The sequence below is a fragment of the Anoplophora glabripennis genome, unplaced genomic scaffold, assembly GCF_000390285.2.
Source record: "Anoplophora glabripennis isolate ALB-LARVAE unplaced genomic scaffold, Agla_2.0 scaffold58, whole genome shotgun sequence".
Classification (NCBI taxonomy): Eukaryota; Metazoa; Arthropoda; class Insecta; order Coleoptera; family Cerambycidae; genus Anoplophora; species Anoplophora glabripennis.
This window is the reverse complement of record NW_019416277.1, coordinates 808173-833468: the sequence shown is the minus strand read 5'-3', so window position 1 is coordinate 833468 and position 25296 is coordinate 808173. Positions and strand designations below refer to the sequence as shown.

At 32.5% G+C, this 25296-nt stretch overlaps 1 protein-coding gene across 3 annotated transcripts in view; it reads left to right on the top strand.

Moving 5' to 3' along the window:
* Positions 1 to 25296, top strand: part of LOC108917611 (transcription factor GATA-4) — a 170775-nt gene that overhangs the window by 100447 nt on the left and 45032 nt on the right. The gene's annotated exons all lie outside the window — the stretch shown is intronic.

Genomic DNA, 25296 nt, shown 5'->3' with positions numbered 1-25296 from the left:
CCTTAAATTTCAAAAAACCACAAAAAAAAAGTCCAACGGCGTTAAATTGCATAAACATGAGGGCGGCCAATTCTGATCATCTAAAAGGGAAAATATACTACCAGGAAATGACCCAATTGAATTGTTTCTCGCGCTGTATGGCATGTAGAGACCGACCGAATGTGATTTTTTTGGCTGAAGCCGAAGCTGAAGATATTTTTATTAACTTGAAAATTTTAATTAATGACAAAGATATGATATAATAACATAAAAGTAGGTAAAAAATAAATGCATAATGTTTTGGAAATATAATATATATGGGGTGTTAATTAAGTATGTACAATAAATTCAACAGACGATTATTTGAGTGATTTTAATACAAAAAGTTCATATAAACATTGGTCCGTAGATGCTTCGTTTTCAAGATACAGGGTGTTAATCTTTTATAAAAAATGCTATTACATAAATATCTTAAACACCCTTTACCTAATTTTGTTGTAATTTGGCAGTGTTATTTGTAGTGTTAAGGGGACTAATTGAATCCTAATTTGATTAGATTAGCGGCGTTCCGAATGGTATCTTCGGCTTCGGCGAAAAGTTCGGCTTAATTTTGGTTGAAGCCGATTCTTAGCCGAAGGTTTAAATAATGGCCGAATGTGGCCGAAACCGATGCCGAAGACGATTAATCGGTCGGTCTCTAATGGCATGTGACACCGTCTTGTTGAAGCCACACGTCGTTTACATCCATATCTTCAAATTTAGGCACAAAAAACTGGATTGTCAAGTCGCAATAGCGAGCACTATTAACTGTTGCCTGACCAGTCGCATTTTCGAAAAAGAATGGTCCGATGATACCTCGAGTTCAAAGTCTGCACCAAACAGTGATACGTTGTGGATGCATTTGTTTCTCAACAATCAGTCGTCGATTGTCTCAACCCGAAATGCGTCAATTTTGTCGATTAACGAAGTCATTAAGATTAAAATGAGCCTCATCGCTAAAGATGATTTTGTTCGAAAAATCATCATCCATTTGTTGTTCCATATAATCCATTCAACGAACACTCTTCGCTCTGTGAGGTCAGTAGGCTTTAGTTCTTCAGTCAATTGAACTTTGTAAGCATGAAGATGCAAATCTCGTGAGAATACGCTGTAGAGAAGTTCTCGAAATATCCAATTCTTCACCACGGTGCCGAATTGATGCTCCTGGACTCTAAGCAACATTCTCATGACCTGCTTCGACGTTTTGTGTTGACCGACCGACCGTTATTGAAGGACGGCCAGAATGTTTAAAATCACTAATGGATCCAGACTCCCTGAATTTTTTTTCTTCACAGTTGATGAAGTTAAATCACTATTTCGATCATATTTTAACGAAAATTGTAGCTGTCAAATATTCATTAATTTTGAAATATTGCTCAACAATGAAAACGCGTTATTGTTTCGTGTAGTGCTCCATTTTTAATAACCCTAAACTATCAGCTGTCACGCAGTCTTTTTTATTTTTGTTAGTAACACTTTACCGCACAAATGGCGCAAAATTCAAACCATGCGTGAATTTTGGCACACCCGATAAATATTTGTTGTACTTTTTAGTACTTTTTTCTATTCATTTCGATATTTCTGTAATAATAGAAAGAAAAATAAGATTTAAATAAATAACCTCTTGCATCGAAAGGATCAGTCATGGGGTTGATTTTACAATTTTTTTTTTGCTTAAACAGAAATATGTACTTTATTTTAAAAGCTAATTGAGATAAATTCAGAAATTTTTTCTAAAAGTCAAATTAACTCAAACAATGTCCATACCAATAATCTAGGTATGCAGAAGATAGATTATTATTAATTGATTATATTGCGGGAAGAACCACTCTACGGGCTATACAGGGTCGGAAAGTCCCCAAGGTTCATCATATGGAATTAATAAATATTAATAGAAGAAAATGAAATATAAAACAGAAAACTTTTAGAAAAAATGAAGTTTTGAAGCGACAATGTCAATTGAGTAGGTAGATTTGAATGATATTTTTTATACCTAAAGAATATTTGGCTTTTTACTAAATTTCTTTTTTATAAATAAACTTTATAATTAGCTGACGAATTTTTACTTTATTTTAAGGTATTAAGCTAATTCAAACAATGTCTTCAATACCAAAAATGTAAGTAAAAAAAACATCTAATCTTATAAACAAGGTACTTAACTGACGATATTGTGGGAAAATATACCATTTCAGAAAAACATTTTGATTAGGCAAAACAAAAGTAATAAAATAAACTCAACTATCCTTTCTGCCGCAAATTTAAAAATTCCCTTTCTATGAGGTATTCTATATCAGAATTTTTCTACATAGTAATTTACAATATAAATTATAAGATTAAGAACAGAATAAGAAGAGTAAAAATCAAATAACTTAGATATTTATTTAAGCAGAAAACAGGCTTAAAATAAGAAACTTTCATATTGTTATTAATTATATATTTTATGACATTATTTTCATGTTTTTTCAGCCCATTCATATTTATATAATTAATAATAATTTAAAAGGAAAAATATTTTTTATAATACAGTTGCTGAATTTGTGGTTATAACGCTGATAAAATTGGCTGAAAATATTATACATCCACATATTAAAGATAAGGTTTGACATTTATCTTTCCGTAAACAACAACACTACGTGTGATAACTAAAACAAAAAACTGATATAATCAGTTGAAATAAAACGAACATGTTGTTTTAAATAGTAGGTTTTATATGGAATACGTTTATTAATGAGAATTAGTTTACATTACACTGAACAAAGGGTTTACTTTTAATTATATTTGAATATGGGTATAGTGGAGTTCGGTTATAACGACATTCAAGTGAAGTTGTATTGCATTTTAATTGGATGATGTAATAAGTAAATTGAAATATTTGAAAAACTTGTTCCCATATTTATTTAGCCATATCCATATACAGGTCTGGTCGAACTAAACATAGAGGTGGTAGAAATGTATACGCCCAGTTGAAGAATGCGAGCGCGGGCAAACGAAATGCAAATACAGTTGCATTGGTCCACTGGCCAATAAATCTCAGCCGCTGTCAAGTGGTCGACAAATTGCCCAGCAGTGCAGTGCAGCAATACGAAATTTGGTGTGATTCATTTATTCTTAATTTATTATAGGCACCTTCTATTAATCATTGATATTACAATTGCGAAAGGGAGAAATAATATTATTACAACATGGCATTTTGGAGACCTTTTGAAACGGAACAAAACGTAATTTACCATCAATATAATAAAATTGTTTGAGGACATAAATAATTAAAATATGTTGTTGGCCAAATAATAGAAATTTTCTGCACAATATATATAAATTATTATAATTTTTTATCTTTTTCAGAAAACTCTTTTAGGGACGCCTATGAAACTCATTAAATTTTATTGCCAGGCAGTTTTTTACATGTTCAACTGACTTCGGAAAGACTATACACGATTTTTTTTCGAAAATACTTCATTAAATTAATTTCAATTTCGATTTCTAATATCTCTAACATGTGTAAAGATAAATATAGAACCCATTTTATGATTCTAGAGGATTGTCGGTGTGAAATAGACGTTATATTTAATTAAAGAGTATCAATTACGTTTCTTCTCTTGTTACTTGGGACTTTACCTTTGAAAACAAACTGCAAATTATTTAAGGTAAGGTTAATAAATATAAAAAAGGAAAAAATTAGGAAATAATAATTGTACAAATTTTCTTATGTTGAAGAGGTCACTAAAAGAAAAAGTGAGTTCGAAACGGGAAATTAACCAAGTGTAAACTTATTTGTAAACAATTGTTGATATTACAAATTCAACAAGAAAGCGTTTTATTTTCTCTATTTAATTTTAATGCATATCGAAATATCATCAAAATTAATACCACTACCAGCTGACTGGGGTATACGCCTTTACCAACATTTATTTTATTTGACATGCAAGTCAGTTGTCAATGAGATAGATCTAAAAATTTGAAATACTATGTATAAAACAATAGGTGTTAACTCGTTTAACTCATAATAAATAAATACTAGTACCTAGTAAAATAATTCTTAAATTTTCATTTACGTCACCAATACGACGATGAAAGTTATTATTACTGTTATTTTTTACACGACTAACATTATGACGAAATTAGTTACTTAACCAAACTGAACATTTTAAGGAATGTCTAATATAAATATGCAAAGTGTAACAGCAATTTTAGAAAATTTTAACAATGATATTTTTTGGCAAAATGACCAAAAATGCAAGATCCATATCAAGTTTGAAGAAAATCTAACAATTAAGTCGTTTGAGGGACTTCAATCATAAAAAAAACTTTTCAAGTCTAATATGTGAGATAAATATCAGTTAAGTAAAAAGTTTTGAATAATTATGAAGGTATATAGGTAGAGGAAGGTGGCCTAAAATGGGATAGTTAACGTTTAATATTTTGTATAGAAAAAAGTATAAGTTCTAAGTTTGCAAAGTGAATATATCATAGTACGGTTATTGATTTAGCCAAATAATTATTGAAAAGTATTAAAACATTATAAAAAAATACTTACATGTGTGATTAGAAAATTTCTGCGAATTTCCCATTTTACCTACTCTGTGTAGGTAAAATGCAAGAGGTAAAATGGGATATTAATTAAACATTAGAGAATATTCCAATATTTATTTTATTTAAAACAAATAGTTTTGAATACACTTATTTTTTCAAACAAATATCGCATATGAATTCATCATCATCATCACTTCCTACACCTGCACATAAATCATGAGGCCATTTGCCACACTGGCCGCACATGATCCACCCTTCACCGCAATGGTCTTTGGAAAAATTGTTTCGGCAAAATAGACACTCCACGTCGACATCCGATTCGCTGCTACTGGACTCGAAGTTAGACACCTCAGACTTGGACATCTTTTTCTTCCCTTTCAAATTCTTCATGTTACTAGATTTTTTATTTATCAACTGTTTTGTCCGGTTAGATTTCATTTTATCTGCATTAATTTTTCTATTTTTTTCAGCCAAAGAGTTCTCCAACTCTTCTTTATATGGAGTACTTGTAAGTAATGCAGCTTTGCCCCTTTTTCTAATTTTCTGTTTCGATGGATCTACTTTCACAACTTTTGGATAGGGAGCAATTGTTTCAGGAGCGACCAAATTGTAAATACCACTGGTTGATGGACCTTCGACTTGTATTATTCTTTGCTCTTCTGGCGTAGACTCTCTTGCAAAACTTCCCGTTGTTTTTTCACTTACAACTAACACGTCTGGAACTGCATCATCTTGAGTAATACCATTGTTTTGAGGGGGGTCATAATTAGTTGGCAAAACTGCAGCAAACATATCTTCCGTTAATATAGCACGGTTTATTGGGTACAATCCAGTTTTAAGAAAACCGTTAATGGCGTTTAGAGGTGTTGAGGCTCTGAGATATGCTTTACCAAACAAAGAACCAATTTAACTTATGGTAACACATCGTTCTGGATGATTCCTTAACCATATTTCCACTTCTTGCGTATAGTAGGTGCTAACTGGTGCCATGAAGGAGACGTCCAATGGCTGCATACGGTGACTAGTATGCGGTGGTAGGCATAAAATCGTCACTCCATTCTCTCGTGCCTTATCAATCGTTGCAATATTTTGGGTGTGAGTTTTATGTCCGTCAAGAATAAGTAACGCTGGATTACTTTTCGATGCTTGGGTGTGAAGTAGGAAATGATCAAAACATTTCTCAAATAGTTCTAATTGCATCCACCCAGATTTATAGCAAACTACTAGAGTACCCGGCGGAGTTTCATCAAGAAACTTGTTTTATTCGCTGTCGGGGAAAAATTATCATAGGTGGGATAAAAACACCACTCGCACTCATTCAAATAACTGCAGTCGATAACTCTCCACGTTCAGCTGATGTGTGATAATTTTTGCCTGGCGGGATTGCACGGTAGTAATTCCCGTTTCATCTACGTTAAATATTCTTGATGGGGGGAAATTGTGTTTCTCTTGAAGAGGTTCCAAAATATCAAAAAAGAAGTTAACTGCCTCTTTATTGAAACCCCTAGCTCTTGCAACGGATGTTGCTTCAGGAGCACGAAGAGACAATTTGTTTCTTTTTAAAAAGGAACGTAACCAGTGCCATCCGGCCAATTTAGTCTCGTTATTAAAATAATGATCAATACTGTTCCTGACAGCAAGTTGATACGCAAGGCTTCGAATACTTCGTGTTGTTAGTCCGTACATCATACCTTCCATATTTTTTGTATACTCAACCAGTTGTTCCTCCAGTTCTTTTGAGAACGTCAATTTCCTACTGCCAAGTTGTTTTGAATGACCCGCAGCTTGTTTATTTTTGTTTTTAAATCGCCTCTCTAATGTCGACTTTGGAACGTTAAATTTCTTTGCAGGCTTTAAATAACCACAGGTTCCACTTCTCAGTGCATCCAGTGCTTCGGACATCGCTTCCTCAGACCAAGATTGACGGTTGCTTTTTGTTTTATACGTGGAAGGCATCTAAAACCAGTTGAATATGTATAATAAAATAGTGTAATAAAAATGACATACCGACTTTCAATTGAGGTAAAATGGGATACTTGTTCCGTTTTACCCAGAAGAAAATGTCCCATTTTGCCCACATTAGTATTGAAATTTTTAAACTTACCGCGTAAAGAATAGGTGACCTCGAGAGCAGTTTCAGAGACAACACTCGCTAGCTAACCTCGCTAAATAACTCCGAATTCAGTAGCAAGACTCTTGCCGCAAGCGTTTAGTTATAGGACCTTATGCGTAAGACTATCAATTTTACAATAATACGTTCGACAAACGACGAAAACACTGTATTTTTTTTAATAATCCACCGATAGCACTTTTGCAGATATCTTAGTAACACTAACATTTAGACACATACGGCATATGATAATTTGCGGAGTTGCCAACTATATTAATAGGAGAAACAATGATGTCCCGTTCTACCTATATATCCCATTTTAGGCCACCTTCCCCTACTGCAATGAAATATCAAGCCAGATTGGACTGCAATTATGAGGCTAAAATGATTAATAATAAAATTGGAGCAAAATAATGGACTTTTCTGACATTTCTAACATTTTTACTTATTTTCCAAATTTTCTTCTATTCATTAAGTGATTTTTCGTTAAAATTTTATATGAACGATACCAGTTGTCCTGTACCTTCTTAATATATGTATTATTGAAAATATACTTATATTGAAATTCTTCATTACTTTTCGACCGTTTTTCACTTTATGTGGTACATAAACTGCCATAAAATATTCATTACTGCTAGCTATCAAATTATTGTTGTGATGTCATGACACCGAACTTAGATAGGATATCATAAATCTCATTTTAAGCATAACATTACAGGTAGCATTGAAATAAAAGAAAATCAATCTTATTCATCAGTGGTACAGGCAATAAGTTGATATTGAATTTTAAATGTATTTCCAGGTTTGCTTCTCTCCTATTTGAAAATTTATTTCAATGAAGTGACGCCCAGTAAAGAAACTACTATCACTAATATAAAAATAATTTTATCAGATATTTTACGGCGCAAAAGTCAATCACTAATTAAGACTGAAACGCAACCACTATAAAGCTAACAATAATCTTTTATACTAATCAAATATCAACAGCGTTAATTTATACTCATAAGTTTTGGAAATTGCCCTCAAAGATATGGTATATAGTGTCAAGGTACTTTTTTACAATCCAAAATTGTAAAATAATTGTGTACCTACCAAGAAATATGTCTGTAGGTAACACTGAACAAAGTCCAAGGTTATAAAGTCGGCTCCAGGTGATTTCGTTTGACATAATTTTTCAGTTGTCTATTTTCATAGGACATAGCCTGCCTTGTTGGAAAATGGAAATAATAATCTTTATAAATACTCATATATTTGGAATGATTAAAAAATGAAACATTGTAGTTATCAAAAAAAATTCAAAATAAAGCAAGTACTTTTTTAAAGACAAGCTTGGTATAGCTTTACAATTTAATTTTGGCTTGGACTATTTCAATGATATTTAGGGAATTAAATAAAGAGGATGTTCTAGCACAATTTCACTATTTTGGCAATAACTTGAAAACGAAAAAGATATCGGCCTCCTGTTTTTGTACTTTAAATGTTCTATCAAACCATGAAAAAAAACTATATCGTTCCATTTAATTTCTTGAAATCGATTAAGGCATTTAGAAGTTATGACAATTTAAAAATTTCATACTGACCTTGCTATGGTAATAACCAAAAAAAGTTAAAAAAAACTTATGAAGGGTTTAACAGTGTATCTAAAAAGTGTATTTTCAACTTACAATGTAAAAAAATCGGTGTGAGTGAAGGCAATAAAGGTTCGAATTGAATCCATTGAGTGAAATTATTGAGTACATTTTCACTCAATATTGGGCATTTTGATCATTTTACTCATTTGTGATTATATTTAAACTAAAACTGAGCACTTTCACTCAAATATAGGTACTCCTTAAATAAATTATTTACGTAAACTCGCATTTGGTGCACTTGTACCTAAATCAGAGTAAATGTCTTTATTACTGAGTGATCCCACTCTTTTTCATATCCAGATGCATTTTCTTTGTTTCCATCGTCCCATTAGGTTTTCCCGTGACCGCGTGATGTGGTGGATGGCAGTATGGCGAATGGTGTGCTTTGAAGTTGGACAATTGTCGGTTTATCTGATTATTTGAGTAAAAATCGTATTTAAATGCAGTGATTTAATTACAATAATTAAAGACAATATCTTATGTCTCGATTAATATTTGGTTAAATAAACGGATAATTAAATTTTTATCTATAATTACGTATTTGTAACGTACAATATAGGTTGTAGTAATTTATTTATCTGATTAGTGAACCAATCCTAAATTATTGTTTCTAAAACAGATCTGTCTTGAAAGCACCATGACTGTTTAGTAGTTTATGACAATGATATTTAAATTAAAATTTCAAGAAAATATAAAGTGGTGCAAAACCACACTAAAAGTTAATAATATGGAAGTATTTATTAAGTCAATTGTACACATTAGTAGACCTAATTTCAAATAACATGGCTTTTACCCAAAAATTATACAAATTTAATAAATTTTAAAAAGTTATTACAAAATACCGATTTTCATCTCTTAACTTAATACCTACATGCTATCAAAAAAAAATGTAGATTTGAGACATTATTTTTACAATCTCTACAAATTTGAAAGTTCATCATTTGCAGAATACGCTATACAGGGTGTCCGGTAAGTACCTCCTAATCTCTCGGGAGTGTATAGGGGAGGTCAAAATAAAACTAGTCCTTCCTATAATTTTTTTTCCTAATGTGCCCCCTAACCGAGTTATGGGGGGTCAAAGGGGTACCTAGAAATTAACGTTTAAGGTTATAACTTTGAAACCACCCTGTATATTTTAATAAAATTTTCGTACGTTGTATTACACATGGAACTTCTACGATTTGATGCTAAAATCAATTTTTTGCTATTATCAGGTGTCCAGAAACGGACTGGCCCTATCACAATTTTTCTCAAAATTTTGACAGAAGTAATTTTATCAAACTGAAAATATTATTATTAGATACTCTGAAGGTTTTTCTTTAAAAATGGTACTCTTTATTTATTTCGAAAAAATGAACGGTTTGCGAGATAAATCGGTTTTGAAAAAAATTGGTAACAAATACAACAACAATTAAAATTTATTTTTTTACAATAAAATCATTCCCGCTAGTGCCAGCCTACAGATTCACCATAAACATTTACTGGTGGTGAATTAAGGGAATGAATAATGCCGTTTCTTGTAAAATCAACATCTATGACCAAAATACATCTACAAATTATTATTGCTCTTGTCTCCATGGAGTTCTTTTCTATTGTTTTCGTTGTTAGACCCTGTTGATTTTAAAGTACTTGTCAAAGGCGCGTGACAGAATAAAAATTCAATTTTATTGTGGTATTCGTTTTAAGCCGTTAGAAATAACATTTAAAAATGGAAGAATATTCCTGTGCAGAATATGCTGATATGCACCTAATTTATGGGGAAGCATTATGCAACTCCGTGGAGGCAAGAAGACTTTATGAGGAAAGGTTTCCGGGTCGACATTTGCCGAGTCCAAAAACTTTTGAAAGAGTTGATCGTAGTTTAAGAGAAACAGGTAAAAAAAAATAGTGAAAAACGTTAGTGAAACTAATTTCTTCCGAATCCTTTATTTAGGAAGCTTTTTGCCACGCCGTGGTGGAGCAGGAGCCCCGAGGAGAGTACGAGACCCTCATGTAGAGGAACAAATATTGGAAGACGTTGCTAATAATCCTTCAAATAGCATAAGGAAGCTTGCGGCGCAAAACAATGTTACAAAATGGGCTGTACATGAAACTCTGAAAGAACAATTGCTTTACCCGTACCACATCCAAAAAGTACATGCTATGTCTCCAGATGATTATCCAAAAAGACTTCAATACGCCAATTGGTTTTTACAGCATCATATTCGGAATCATAATTTTGGTACATCTATTTTGTTCACCGATGAAGCAGGTTTTACAAGAGACGGCATAATTAATTCGCATAATCTACATGTCTGGGATGAAGAAAACCCTCACGCTTTAGTTCAAACTCGCTACCAACAAAGGTTTATGGTGAATGTGTGGGCTGGCATTATCGGGAATCATTTGATTGGTCCATTTATTCTGGAGCAAAGACTTAATGGTGCTCTTTATTTGCAATTTTTAGAGGAAAATCTAAATATTTTGTTAGAAGAAGTGCCCCTTCAAATAAGAACTGAAATGTGGTACATGCATGACGGTGCACCACCCCACTTTGATCGTTTAGTACGTCAACATCTGACGAATGTTTTTGGTGATCGATGGATAGGTCGAGGCGGACCTGTATTATGGCCACCTAGGTCGCCCGACCTAAACCCATTAGACTTTTTTCTGTGGGGTCATTTAAAAAATAACGTTTATTCAACACCCGTAAATAGTAGAGAGGAACTTCTGCTGAGGCTAACACAGAACTGTGACCATCTCCGCAATAATCACGGAATATTATTTCAAGTGCACCGGGAAAACATTCGTAGGATTAGAAAGTGCATTGAAGTACGGGGTGCTCATTTTGAACATCTACCGAAGTAACATTTAGGTACCTTTGTTCATTGTTGAATGTTCTTTGTTGCATGTCTTGTAAGTAAGTTATTTTTCAAATGTTATTTTTAATTGGTCACTACTTGCTCATAAAGTATAGCCAACCCGTTCAAAGATTTCTGGACTTGATAAAGTTAAAGAAATTAAATGCATGAAATAATATGTAAAAAAAATAAATTTTAATTGTTGTTGTATTTGTTACCAATTTTTTTCAAAACCGATTTATCTCGCAAACCGTTCATTTTTTCGAAATAAATAAAGAGTACCATTTTTAAAGAAAAACCTTCAGAGTATCTAATAATAATATTTTCAGTTTGATAAAATTACTTCTGTCAAAATTTTGAGAAAAATTGTGATAGGGCCAGTCCGTTTCTGGACACCTGATAATAGCAAAAAGTTGATTTTAGCATCAAATCGTAGAGCTCCATGTGTAATACAACGTACGAAAATTTTATTAAAATATACAGGGTGGTTTCAAAGTTATAACCCTAAACGTTAATTTCTAGGTACCCCTTTGACCCCCCATAACTCCGTTAGGGGGCACATTAGGAAAAAAATTATAGGAAGGACTAGTTTTATTTTGACCTCCCCTATACACTCCCGAGAGATTAGGAGGTACTTACCGGACACCCTGTATATCGTCTAATTAATTTCAGTACTGTAGGCATATCCTATTAATAATTTATGATTTATTTTTCCACTTAATATTTAGTTAATTAAAAACCAAGTCTGAGTAAAAATGAATAGTTAAATATAAATCATATTAGAGAAAAAGTCAACTCAAAATAGGTTTTATATACTCAGAATAGAGTCAAAAGTCACTCAATTGATAGTTACCAGTAACTCGGATTTGAGTGAAACTCACTCATTTCTGATGCAATAGTTTCACTCAGTTGTACTCGTACCAATAGAGTGAAAATTTCACTCAATCTGGTGTGAACAGAAATTGATACATTATTGAGTAAAATTGAGAGAAATTTGAGTGAAATTTTTTTACAGTATAGGTTATATAAGCGAAAAAACGACCCTAGCGGTGAAGTTATAAACTTGAAAATATTTTAAATCAATTTCTTTTGACCTTAAGTATTTGTTAATAGATTTTTTACCCTATAATCGTAGTACGTCTAGTTTCCTATGTACAGCCGCTCTTTACCATTAATGGCTCACCCTGTATATTATTTTCGACCGATTTTTACTAATATCTAACCTACATCAAGCAACAGCCATGCCAATATGTACTTCTAATGAACTACCTACAAATTATAATAAATAATTCAAAACTGTTAATGATAATAAAGAACGTGTAGTCACAGTGTAGAAAGAAAACATTTTCTACTACCTAGTTTAATTTGTAAGGAAACGCCGGTATACGTCCAGGATCGGCAATCAGTCATTATCAATTTACCGGAAACATTTGCAGAAGAAGAGGCAATCGTTGTAATGGAACAAATTTGTCGCGTGCTCGGGCACAGGTCTAGAACACCGGTTGAAATAAAGTAAAACTTCTTGTACCGGTAATGTTAAATTTCTACTAGAAATTAACAGGCCTGCGTACCTGAATAGCACGTGCGGATGCAGTGGAGCGAACTTTTATTTCCGTCTAGCAGCCTTTGGTCTGGCAGAAAATGGCTAAATGGGTTTTCATGCTTTAATAACTTGTACTTAACAAACCTACCCTCATTCTTATTGATGTATACAGTATACTTAACGAAAATTCCGGTAGCATACTGTGTAAGAATTAAAAAGATACCAAGAATTTATGAACATTATATATGGAGTGTTCTTAGGACAATTTTATGTCGTCATTCTCAGTGTAAAATATACCAATTTATGACCTCTATATTGCATAAAATCAATAAAAATTATTTCTTGTAGGGGATTTATTCCTAATTTGGAATTTAAGGATAAAGATAAACGTTATTCTAAGCAAGGACGACAATATATTTGAAGTTGCGACATAAAACAGGAAATTTAAGAGATGGCAATGCCTTATGTTGGCCTCATAGCTATAGTTTGGTTTGAGGACATACATGTCTAATCCTACATGAAAAATAGACATATATGAAAAAAAAACTTTTAATAATAATTATAGGTATTATCTAAGTAACTTCGATTTGAAAATAAAAATTTGAAAAATTTAAGGTCTCTCCGAAGCTATAGAATAGTACATCATGATATTTCATTCCATATAGAATTTTGTAGTTAAGATAAGTTAAGGGATGATTTTCATATACAGGGTGATTTAGGAAGAAATGACAATATTTTAGGTACGTATTCAGAGACCCTAAATAAATACAAAAGTACCTATAAACATGGATCCTGTTACATAACAGGGTTAATCAATATTCAATTTAAGATTTTTATTAAACTATAACAGGTAGGTTAGGTTCTATAGTTTCCAAAATGCCACCGTTTACTTCTAAACACAAGTCAGATTTCTCATGAATAGCTCGGGTCGTTCTATTATGAATGGATGCAGGTTTATTATAGTTGTTGCTGCAGAGTAATGCATCTCTAGTGTTTACTTGAATATAACAATGATTTAAACTATCCCCAAAGACAATGATCCAGAGGATTACGGTCTCTCAATCTAACTGGTCAATTAAGGGGACACCTCTACTAATTCAATGGTTTGAAAAAAAAGAAAGAGAAAATCTTAAATTGAATATTTTTACACCTGTTTTGTAACGGTTGAGAATAGGACCCATGTTTATNAAAATGACCAAAAATGCAAGATCCATATCAAGTTTGAAGAAAATCTAACAATTAAGTCGTTTGAGGGACTTCAATCATAAAAAAAACTTTTCAAGTCTAATATGTGAGATAAATATCAGTTAAGTAAAAAGTTTTGAATAATTATGAAGGTATATAGGTAGAGGAAGGTGGCCTAAAATGGGATAGTTAACGTTTAATATTTTGTATAGAAAAAAGTATAAGTTCTAAGTTTGCAAAGTGAATATATCATAGTACGGTTATTGATTTAGCCAAATAATTATTGAAAAGTATTAAAACATTATAAAAAAATACTTACATGTGTGATTAGAAAATTTCTGCGAATTTCCCATTTTACCTACTCTGTGTAGGTAAAATGCAAGAGGTAAAATGGGATATTAATTAAACATTAGAGAATATTCCAATATTTATTTTATTTAAAACAAATAGTTTTGAATACACTTATTTTTTCAAACAAATATCGCATATGAATTCATCATCATCATCACTTCCTACACCTGCACATAAATCATGAGGCCATTTGCCACACTGGCCGCACATGATCCACCCTTCACCGCAATGGTCTTTGGAAAAATTGTTTCGGCAAAATAGACACTCCACGTCGACATCCGATTCGCTGCTACTGGACTCGAAGTTAGACACCTCAGACTTGGACATCTTTTTCTTCCCTTTCAAATTCTTCATGTTACTAGATTTTTTATTTATCAACTGTTTTGTCCGGTTAGATTTCATTTTATCTGCATTAATTTTTCTATTTTTTTCAGCCAAAGAGTTCTCCAACTCTTCTTTATATGGAGTACTTGTAAGTAATGCAGCTTTGCCCCTTTTTCTAATTTTCTGTTTCGATGGATCTACTTTCACAACTTTTGGATAGGGAGCAATTGTTTCAGGAGCGACCAAATTGTAAATACCACTGGTTGATGGACCTTCGACTTGTATTATTCTTTGCTCTTCTGGCGTAGACTCTCTTGCAAAACTTCCCGTTGTTTTTTCACTTACAACTAACACGTCTGGAACTGCATCATCTTGAGTAATACCATTGTTTTGAGGGGGGTCATAATTAGTTGGCAAAACTGCAGCAAACATATCTTCCGTTAATATAGCACGGTTTATTGGGTACAATCCAGTTTTAAGAAAACCGTTAATGGCGTTTAGAGGTGTTGAGGCTCTGAGATATGCTTTACCAAACAAAGAACCAATTTAACTTATGGTAACACATCGTTCTGGATGATTCCTTAACCATATTTCCACTTCTTGCGTATAGTAGGTGCTAACTGGTGCCATGAAGGAGACGTCCAATGGCTGCATACGGTGACTAGTATGCGGTGGTAGGCATAAAATCGTCACTCCATTCTCTCGTGCCTTATCAATCGTTGCAATATTTTGGGTGTGAGTTTTATGTCCGTCAAGAATAAGTAACGCTGGATTACTTTTCGATGCTTGGGTGTGAAGTAGGAAATGATCAAAACATTTCTCAAATAGTTCTAATTGCATCCACCCAGATTTATAGCAAACTACTAGAGTACCCGGCGGAGTTTCATCAAGAAACTTGTTTTATTCGCTGTCGGGGAAAAATTATCATAGGTGGGATAAAAACACCACTCGCACTCATTCAAATAACTGCAGTCGATAACTCTCCACGTTCAGCTGATGTGTGATAATTTTTGCCTGGCGGGATTGCACGGTAGTAATTCCCGTTTCATCTACGTTAAATATTCTTGATGGGGGGAAATTGTGTTTCTCTTGAAGAGGTTCCAAAATATCAAAAAAGAAGTTAACTGCCTCTTTATTGAAACCCCTAGCTCTTGCAACGGATGTTGCTTCAGGAGCACGAAGAGACAATTTGTTTCTTTTTAAAAAGGAACGTAACCAGTGCCATCCGGCCAATTTAGTCTCGTTATTAAAATAATGATCAATACTGTTCCTGACAGCAAGTTGATACGCAAGGCTTCGAATACTTCGTGTTGTTAGTCCGTACATCATACCTTCCATATTTTTTGTATACTCAACCAGTTGTTCCTCCAGTTCTTTTGAGAACGTCAATTTCCTACTGCCAAGTTGTTTTGAATGACCCGCAGCTTGTTTATTTTTGTTTTTAAATCGCCTCTCTAATGTCGACTTTGGAACGTTAAATTTCTTTGCAGGCTTTAAATAACCACAGGTTCCACTTCTCAGTGCATCCAGTGCTTCGGACATCGCTTCCTCAGACCAAGATTGACGGTTGCTTTTTGTTTTATACGTGGAAGGCATCTAAAACCAGTTGAATATGTATAATAAAATAGTGTAATAAAAATGACATACCGACTTTCAATTGAGGTAAAATGGGATACTTGTTCCGTTTTACCCAGAAGAAAATGTCCCATTTTGCCCACATTAGTATTGAAATTTTTAAACTTACCGCGTAAAGAATAGGTGACCTCGAGAGCAGTTTCAGAGACAACACTCGCTAGCTAACCTCGCTAAATAACTCCGAATTCAGTAGCAAGACTCTTGCCGCAAGCGTTTAGTTATAGGACCTTATGCGTAAGACTATCAATTTTACAATAATACGTTCGACAAACGACGAAAACACTGTATTTTTTTTAATAATCCACCGATAGCACTTTTGCAGATATCTTAGTAACACTAACATTTAGACACATACGGCATATGATAATTTGCGGAGTTGCCAACTATATTAATAGGAGAAACAATGATGTCCCGTTCTACCTATATATCCCATTTTAGGCCACCTTCCCCTACTGCAATGAAATATCAAGCCAGATTGGACTGCAATTATGAGGCTAAAATGATTAATAATAAAATTGGAGCAAAATAATGGACTTTTCTGACATTTCTAACATTTTTATTTATTTTCCAAATTTTCTTCTATTCATTAAGTGATTTTTCGTTAAAATTTTATATGAACGATACCAGTTGTCCTGTACCTTCTTAATATATGTATTATTGAAAATATACTTATATTGAAATTCTTCATTACTTTTCGACCGTTTTTCACTTTATGTGGTACATAAACTGCCATAAAATATTCATTACTGCTAGCTATCAAATTATTGTTGTGATGTCATGACACCGAACTTAGATAGGATATCATAAATCTCATTTTAAGCATAACATTACAGGTAGCATTGAAATAAAAGAAAATCAATCTTATTCATCAGTGGTACAGGCAATAAGTTGATATTGAATTTTAAATGTATTTCCAGGTTTGCTTCTCTCCTATTTGAAAATTTATTTCAATGAAGTGACGCCCAGTAAAGAAACTACTATCACTAATATAAAAATAATTTTATCAGATATTTTACGGCGCAAAAGTCAATCACTAATTAAGACTGAAACGCAACCACTATAAAGCTAACAATAATCTTTTATACTAATCAAATATCAACAGCGTTAATTTATACTCATAAGTTTTGGAAATTGCCCTCAAAGATATGGTATATAGTGTCAAGGTACTTTTTTACAATCCAAAATTGTAAAATAATTGTGTACCTACCAAGAAATATGTCTGTAGGTAACACTGAACAAAGTCCAAGGTTATAAAGTCGGCTCCAGGTGATTTCGTTTGACATAATTTTTCAGTTGTCTATTTTCATAGGACATAGCCTGCCTTGTTGGAAAATGGAAATAATAATCTTTATAAATACTCATATATTTGGAATGATTAAAAAATGAAACATTGTAGTTATCAAAAAAAATTCAAAATAAAGCAAGTACTTTTTTAAAGACAAGCTTGGTATAGCTTTACAATTTAATTTTGGCTTGGACTATTTCAATGATATTTAGGGAATTAAATAAAGAGGATGTTCTAGCACAATTTCACTATTTTGGCAATAACTTGAAAACGAAAAAGATATCGGCCTCCTGTTTTTGTACTTTAAATGTTCTATCAAACCATGAAAAAAAACTATATCGTTCCATTTAATTTCTTGAAATCGATTAAGGCATTTAGAAGTTATGACAATTTAAAAATTTCATACTGACCTTGCTATGGTAATAACCAAAAAAAGTTAAAAAAAACTTATGAAGGGTTTAACAGTGTATCTAAAAAGTGTATTTTCAACTTACAATGTAAAAAAATCGGTGTGAGTGAAGGCAATAAAGGTTCGAATTGAATCCATTGAGTGAAATTATTGAGTACATTTTCACTCAATATTGGGCATTTTGATCATTTTACTCATTTGTGATTATATTTAAACTAAAACTGAGCACTTTCACTCAAATATAGGTACTCCTTAAATAAATTATTTACGTAAACTCGCATTTGGTGCACTTGTACCTAAATCAGAGTAAATGTCTTTATTACTGAGTGATCCCACTCTTTTTCATATCCAGATGCATTTTCTTTGTTTCCATCGTCCCATTAGGTTTTCCCGTGACCGCGTGATGTGGTGGATGGCAGTATGGCGAATGGTGTGCTTTGAAGTTGGACAATTGTCGGTTTATCTGATTATTTGAGTAAAAATCGTATTTAAATGCAGTGATTTAATTACAATAATTAAAGACAATATCTTATGTCTCGATTAATATTTGGTTAAATAAACGGATAATTAAATTTTTATCTATAATTACGTATTTGTAACGTACAATATAGGTTGTAGTAATTTATTTATCTGATTAGTGAACCAATCCTAAATTATTGTTTCTAAAACAGATCTGTCTTGAAAGCACCATGACTGTTTAGTAGTTTATGACAATGATATTTAAATTAAAATTTCAAGAAAATATAAAGTGGTGCAAAACCACACTAAAAGTTAATAATATGGAAGTATTTATTAAGTCAATTGTACACATTAGTAGACCTAATTTCAAATAACATGGCTTTTACCCAAAAATTATACAAATTTAATAAATTTTAAAAAGTTATTACAAAATACCGATTTTCATCTCTTAACTTAATACCTACATGCTATCAAAAAAAAATGTAGATTTGAGACATTATTTTTACAATCTCTACAAATTTGAAAGTTCATCATTTGCAGAATACGCTATACAGGGTGTCCGGTAAGTACCTCCTAATCTCTCGGGAGTGTATAGGGGAGGTCAAAATAAAACTAGTCCTTCCTATAATTTTTTTTCCTAATGTGCCCCCTAACCGAGTTATGGGGGGTCAAAGGGGTACCTAGAAATTAACGTTTAAGGTTATAACTTTGAAACCACCCTGTATATTTTAATAAAATTTTCGTACGTTGTATTACACATGGAACTTCTACGATTTGATGCTAAAATCAATTTTTTGCTATTATCAGGTGTCCAGAAACGGACTGGCCCTATCACAATTTTTCTCAAAATTTTGACAGAAGTAATTTTATCAAACTGAAAATATTATTATTAGATACTCTGAAGGTTTTTCTTTAAAAATGGTACTCTTTATTTATTTCGAAAAAATGAACGGTTTGCGAGATAAATCGGTTTTGAAAAAAATTGGTAACAAATACAACAACAATTAAAATTTATTTTTTTACAATAAAATCATTCCCGCTAGTGCCAGCCTACAGATTCACCATAAACATTTACTGGTGGTGAATTAAGGGAATGAATAATGCCGTTTCTTGTAAAATCAACATCTATGACCAAAATACATCTACAAATTATTATTGCTCTTGTCTCCATGGAGTTCTTTTCTATTGTTTTCGTTGTTAGACCCTGTTGATTTTAAAGTACTTGTCAAAGGCGCGTGACAGAATAAAAATTCAATTTTATTGTGGTATTCGTTTTAAGCCGTTAGAAATAACATTTAAAAATGGAAGAATATTCCTGTGCAGAATATGCTGATATGCACCTAATTTATGGGGAAGCATTATGCAACTCCGTGGAGGCAAGAAGACTTTATGAGGAAAGGTTTCCGGGTCGACATTTGCCGAGTCCAAAAACTTTTGAAAGAGTTGATCGTAGTTTAAGAGAAACAGGTAAAAAAAAATAGTGAAAAACGTTAGTGAAACTAATTTCTTCCGAATCCTTTATTTAGGAAGCTTTTTGCCACGCCGTGGTGGAGCAGGAGCCCCGAGGAGAGTACGAGACCCTCATGTAGAGGAACAAATATTGGAAGACGTTGCTAATAATCCTTCAAATAGCATAAGGAAGCTTGCGGCGCAAAACAATGTTACAAAATGGGCTGTACATGAAACTCTGAAAGAACAATTGCTTTACCCGTACCACATCCAAAAAGTACATGCTATGTCTCCAGATGATTATCCAAAAAGACTTCAATACGCCAATTGGTTTTTACAGCATCATATTCGGAATCATAATTTTGGTACATCTATTTTGTTCACCGATGAAGCAGGTTTTACAAGAGACGGCATAATTAATTCGCATAATCTACATGTCTGGGATGAAGAAAACCCTCACGCTTTAGTTCAAACTCGCTACCAACAAAGGTTTATGGTGAATGTGTGGGCTGGCATTATCGGGAATCATTTGATTGGTCCATTTATTCTGGAGCAAAGACTTAATGGTGCTCTTTATTTGCAATTTTTAGAGGAAAATCTAAATATTTTGTTAGAAGAAGTGCCCCTTCAAATAAGAACTGAAATGTGGTACATGCATGACGGTGCACCACCCCACTTTGATCGTTTAGTACGTCAACATCTGACGAATGTTTTTGGTGATCGATGGATAGGTCGAGGCGGACCTGTATTATGGCCACCTAGGTCGCCCGACCTAAACCCATTAGACTTTTTTCTGTGGGGTCATTTAAAAAATAACGTTTATTCAACACCCGTAAATAGTAGAGAGGAACTTCTGCTGAGGCTAACACAGAACTGTGACCATCTCCGCAATAATCACGGAATATTATTTCAAGTGCACCGGGAAAACATTCGTAGGATTAGAAAGTGCATTGAAGTACGGGGTGCTCATTTTGAACATCTACCGAAGTAACATTTAGGTACCTTTGTTCATTGTTGAATGTTCTTTGTTGCATGTCTTGTAAGTAAGTTATTTTTCAAATGTTATTTTTAATTGGTCACTACTTGCTCATAAAGTATAGCCAACCCGTTCAAAGATTTCTGGACTTGATAAAGTTAAAGAAATTAAATGCATGAAATAATATGTAAAAAAAATAAATTTTAATTGTTGTTGTATTTGTTACCAATTTTTTTCAAAACCGATTTATCTCGCAAACCGTTCATTTTTTCGAAATAAATAAAGAGTACCATTTTTAAAGAAAAACCTTCAGAGTATCTAATAATAATATTTTCAGTTTGATAAAATTACTTCTGTCAAAATTTTGAGAAAAATTGTGATAGGGCCAGTCCGTTTCTGGACACCTGATAATAGCAAAAAGTTGATTTTAGCATCAAATCGTAGAGCTCCATGTGTAATACAACGTACGAAAATTTTATTAAAATATACAGGGTGGTTTCAAAGTTATAACCCTAAACGTTAATTTCTAGGTACCCCTTTGACCCCCCATAACTCCGTTAGGGGGCACATTAGGAAAAAAATTATAGGAAGGACTAGTTTTATTTTGACCTCCCCTATACACTCCCGAGAGATTAGGAGGTACTTACCGGACACCCTGTATATCGTCTAATTAATTTCAGTACTGTAGGCATATCCTATTAATCATTTATGATTTATTTTTCCACTTAATATTTAGTTAATTAAAAACCAAGTCTGAGTAAAAATGATAAGTTAAATTTAAATCATATTAGAGAAAAAGTCAACTCAAAATAGGTTTTATATACTCAGAATAGAGTTAAAAGTCACTCAATTGATAGTTACCAGTAACTCGGATTTGAGTGAAACTCACTCATTTCTGATGCAATAGTTTCACTCAGTTGTACTCGTACCAATAGAGTGAAAATTTCACTCAATCTGGTGTGAACAGAAATTGATACATTATTGAGTAAAATTGAGAGAAATTTGAGTGAAATTTTTTTACAGTATAGGTTATATAAGCGAAAAAACGACCCTAGCGGTGAAGTTATAAACTTGAAAATATTTTAAATCAATTTCTTTTGACCTTAAGTATTTGTTAATAGATTTTTTACCCTATAATCGTAGTACGTCTAGTTTCCTATGTACAGCCGCTCTTTACCATTAATGGCTCACCCTGTATATTATTTTCGACCGATTTTTACTAATATCTAACCTACATCAAGCAACAGCCATGCCAATATGTACTTCTAATGAACTACCTACAAATTATAATAAATAATTCAAAACTGTTAATGATAATAAAGAACGTGTAGTCACAGTGTAGAAAGAAAACATTTTCTACTACCTAGTTTAATTTGTAAGGAAACGCCGGTATACGTCCAGGATCGGCAATCAGTCATTATCAATTTACCGGAAACATTTGCAGAAGTAGAGGCATTCGTTGTAATGGAACAAATTTGTCGCGTGCTCGGGCACAGGTCTAGAACACCGGTTGAAATAAAGTAAAACTTCTTGTACCGGTAATGTTAAATTTCTACTAGAAATTAACAGGCCTGCGTACCTGAATAGCACGTGCGGATGCAGTGGAGCGAACTTTTATTTCCGTCTAGCAGCCTTTGGTCTGGCAGAAAATGGCTAAATGGGTTTTCATGCTTTAATAACTTGTACTTAACAAACCTACCCTCATTCTTATTGATGTATACAGTATACTTAACGAAAATTCCGGTAGCATACTGTGTAAGAATTAAAAAGATACCAAGAATTTATGAACATTATATATGGAGTGTTCTTAGGACAATTTTATGTCGTCATTCTCAGTGTAAAATATACCAATTTATGACCTCTATATTGCATAAAATCGATAAAAATTATTTCTTGTAGGGGATTTATTCCTAATTTGGAATTTAAGGATAAAGATAAACGTTATTCTAAGCAAGGACGTCAATATATTTGAAGTTGCGACATAAAACAGGAAATTTAAGAGATGGCAATGCCTTATGTTGGCCTCATAGCTATAGTTTGGTTTGAGGACATACATGTCTAATCCTACATGAAAAATAGACATATATGAAAAAAAAACTTTTAATAATAATTATAGGTATTATCTAAGTAACTTCGATTTGAAAATAAAAATTTGAAAAATTTAAGGTCTCTCCGAAGCTATAGAATAGTACATCATGATATTTCATTCCATATAGAATTTTGTAGTTAAGATAAGTTAAGGGATGATTTTCATATACAGGGTGATTTAGGAAGAAATGACAATATTTTAGGTACGTATTCAGAGACCCTAAATAAATACAAAAGTACCTATAAACATGGATCCTGTTACATAACAGGGTTAATCAATATTCAATTTAAGATTTTTATTAAACTATAACAGGTAGGTTAGGTTCTATAGTTTCCAAAATGCCACCGTTTACTTCTAAACACAAGTCAGATTTCTCATGAATAGCTCGGGTCGTTCTATTATGAATGGATGCAGGTTTATTATAGTTGTTGCTGCAGAGTAATGCATCTCTAGTGTTTACTTGAATATAACAATGATTTAAACTATCCCCAAAGACAATGATCCAGAGGATTACGGTCTCTCAATCTAACTGGCCAATTAAGGGGACACCTCTACTAATTCAATGGTTTGAAAAAAAAGAAAGAGAAAATCTTAAATTGAATATTTTTACACCTGTTTTGTAACGGTTGAGAATAGGACCCATGTTTATATTTATTTTGGGTCCCTGAATAACCTAAACTATTGACATTTCCTCCTGATCACCCTGTATAACCAAACTACAATAAATAATAGTAGCATAGTTTTACCTGTAGTACAGTTACACATTTGTTTCTGATTCAAGTTCATATTTTTCAGTCTCGTGAAATTTTATATTTTCATTTATCTCTTTTTATAAAATTTGGGACGCAAGCAAGCTAAAGCCCAAATCAGTGCTCTCAATTGCAAAAGAAAAACAGTATTTTGGTAATGAGTAATTACACTCAGTAGGAGAGCTTATTAGACTTAAATTCTGTTTGTGCCTTTTTTCATAAATTCTAATTTTATTCTGCATAAGCGGAATATATTGGTTTAATAGACTTTCTTTTTTTGTTATAAATCTAAACAGCTTATTACACTTTATCAAGTAATTATAAAAGTAAAATTTATTTTACAGTCAGATATTACACAAAAATCTTTAATCTCGATTACACACTCAATGTTCTCATTGTTTTCGATATAACTTGATGTAATTGTTATAATTTTTTATGAATAAAACTGTCGATTTTGTTAAAATTGAGTTGTAATTTATTTCCATTGCAAAATTGTGGAAATTATCTAAATTGTTGTGATCTATTCTACTAAAATTTTAATGTATTTTCTAGTATATAAAAGAAATTTACAGAAATAGTAAGAAATCTCCAATTTCGTTAATGTAAACCAAGAATAATACTGGCCCAAAACTAAGAATTATGAGGTAAAGCATAAAAGGTTTTAGCTTTATACTATGGCAATTCGGAGTTACAAATAATTCGCTTCTCACTATAGGGATCTCGGAAACGGTAAGAGATACGAACTAGCTTAAATGATGGCAAAGTTGCATAATCAAGAGACCAACATTATGCCTCTAACAAATCAAGGCTAACATGATTAGTTTTCGAAATATTTGAAAAAAACCGAAATTTCGGAAATCCGTTTTTGTTTCATTTCAGCCTTGTATAGGTGATATTAATAAATGAAGAACACTTTCTCATAGCAACTATTTGCAGTCTATCGAATGGCATAATCAATTTTTATATGTAACGTCTCGTCTCTCCAGGACCATCATCACCTTAAACGACCCTGGAAATTTTATTACATATTTTGCAAGCCTTCATGGCCCCCAATACCTTACTGCCTCAGCTCGAAACAGATTCAGATGATTTGTCTCGAAAAAATCATCTTCAATGTATTCGTTCCAAATTTATCTAAATTTATTATTTAGATTTCTATGTTTATTGAATTTATCGTACACTCTAAGTGTTGTTAGACCCTGTGAAATCCAAAAAGACGTGAAAGACATTTTTATATATTTTTAACTAACGATATTCGACAGCAGAATCACCTAAAAAAATATTACGTACTTTGTAGATTATATTTCACTCTGTTTTATAATATTGATTTAAACAATCGTAGTGATAAGTTACCAGTTTATAAATAATTGCACTATAATTTAGAACAAATTGATAGTTTATACCTACCTACCCTACCTATGTTGAAAATGTATGTGTTACAGATTATTGTAGCTTGTAGTCATTCTTCGCATACTATCCATGATAAGTAATTAACGAAATACAACGTAAACAGACAGTGATTATTCACTAAGCTACCAAAGTCATGTCTCGAAAAACGTTATACCTAATTATTTGTTAAAAATTAAGACAGATGGACGAGTGTGACGGAACTAAGGGTTTAAAAACATAAAGAATTGTAATAAATGCAATTTTCAGTATAATTAATTCTACTAAGCAATACGTGATGTCTTTGTGTGATATCAGTACAACAAA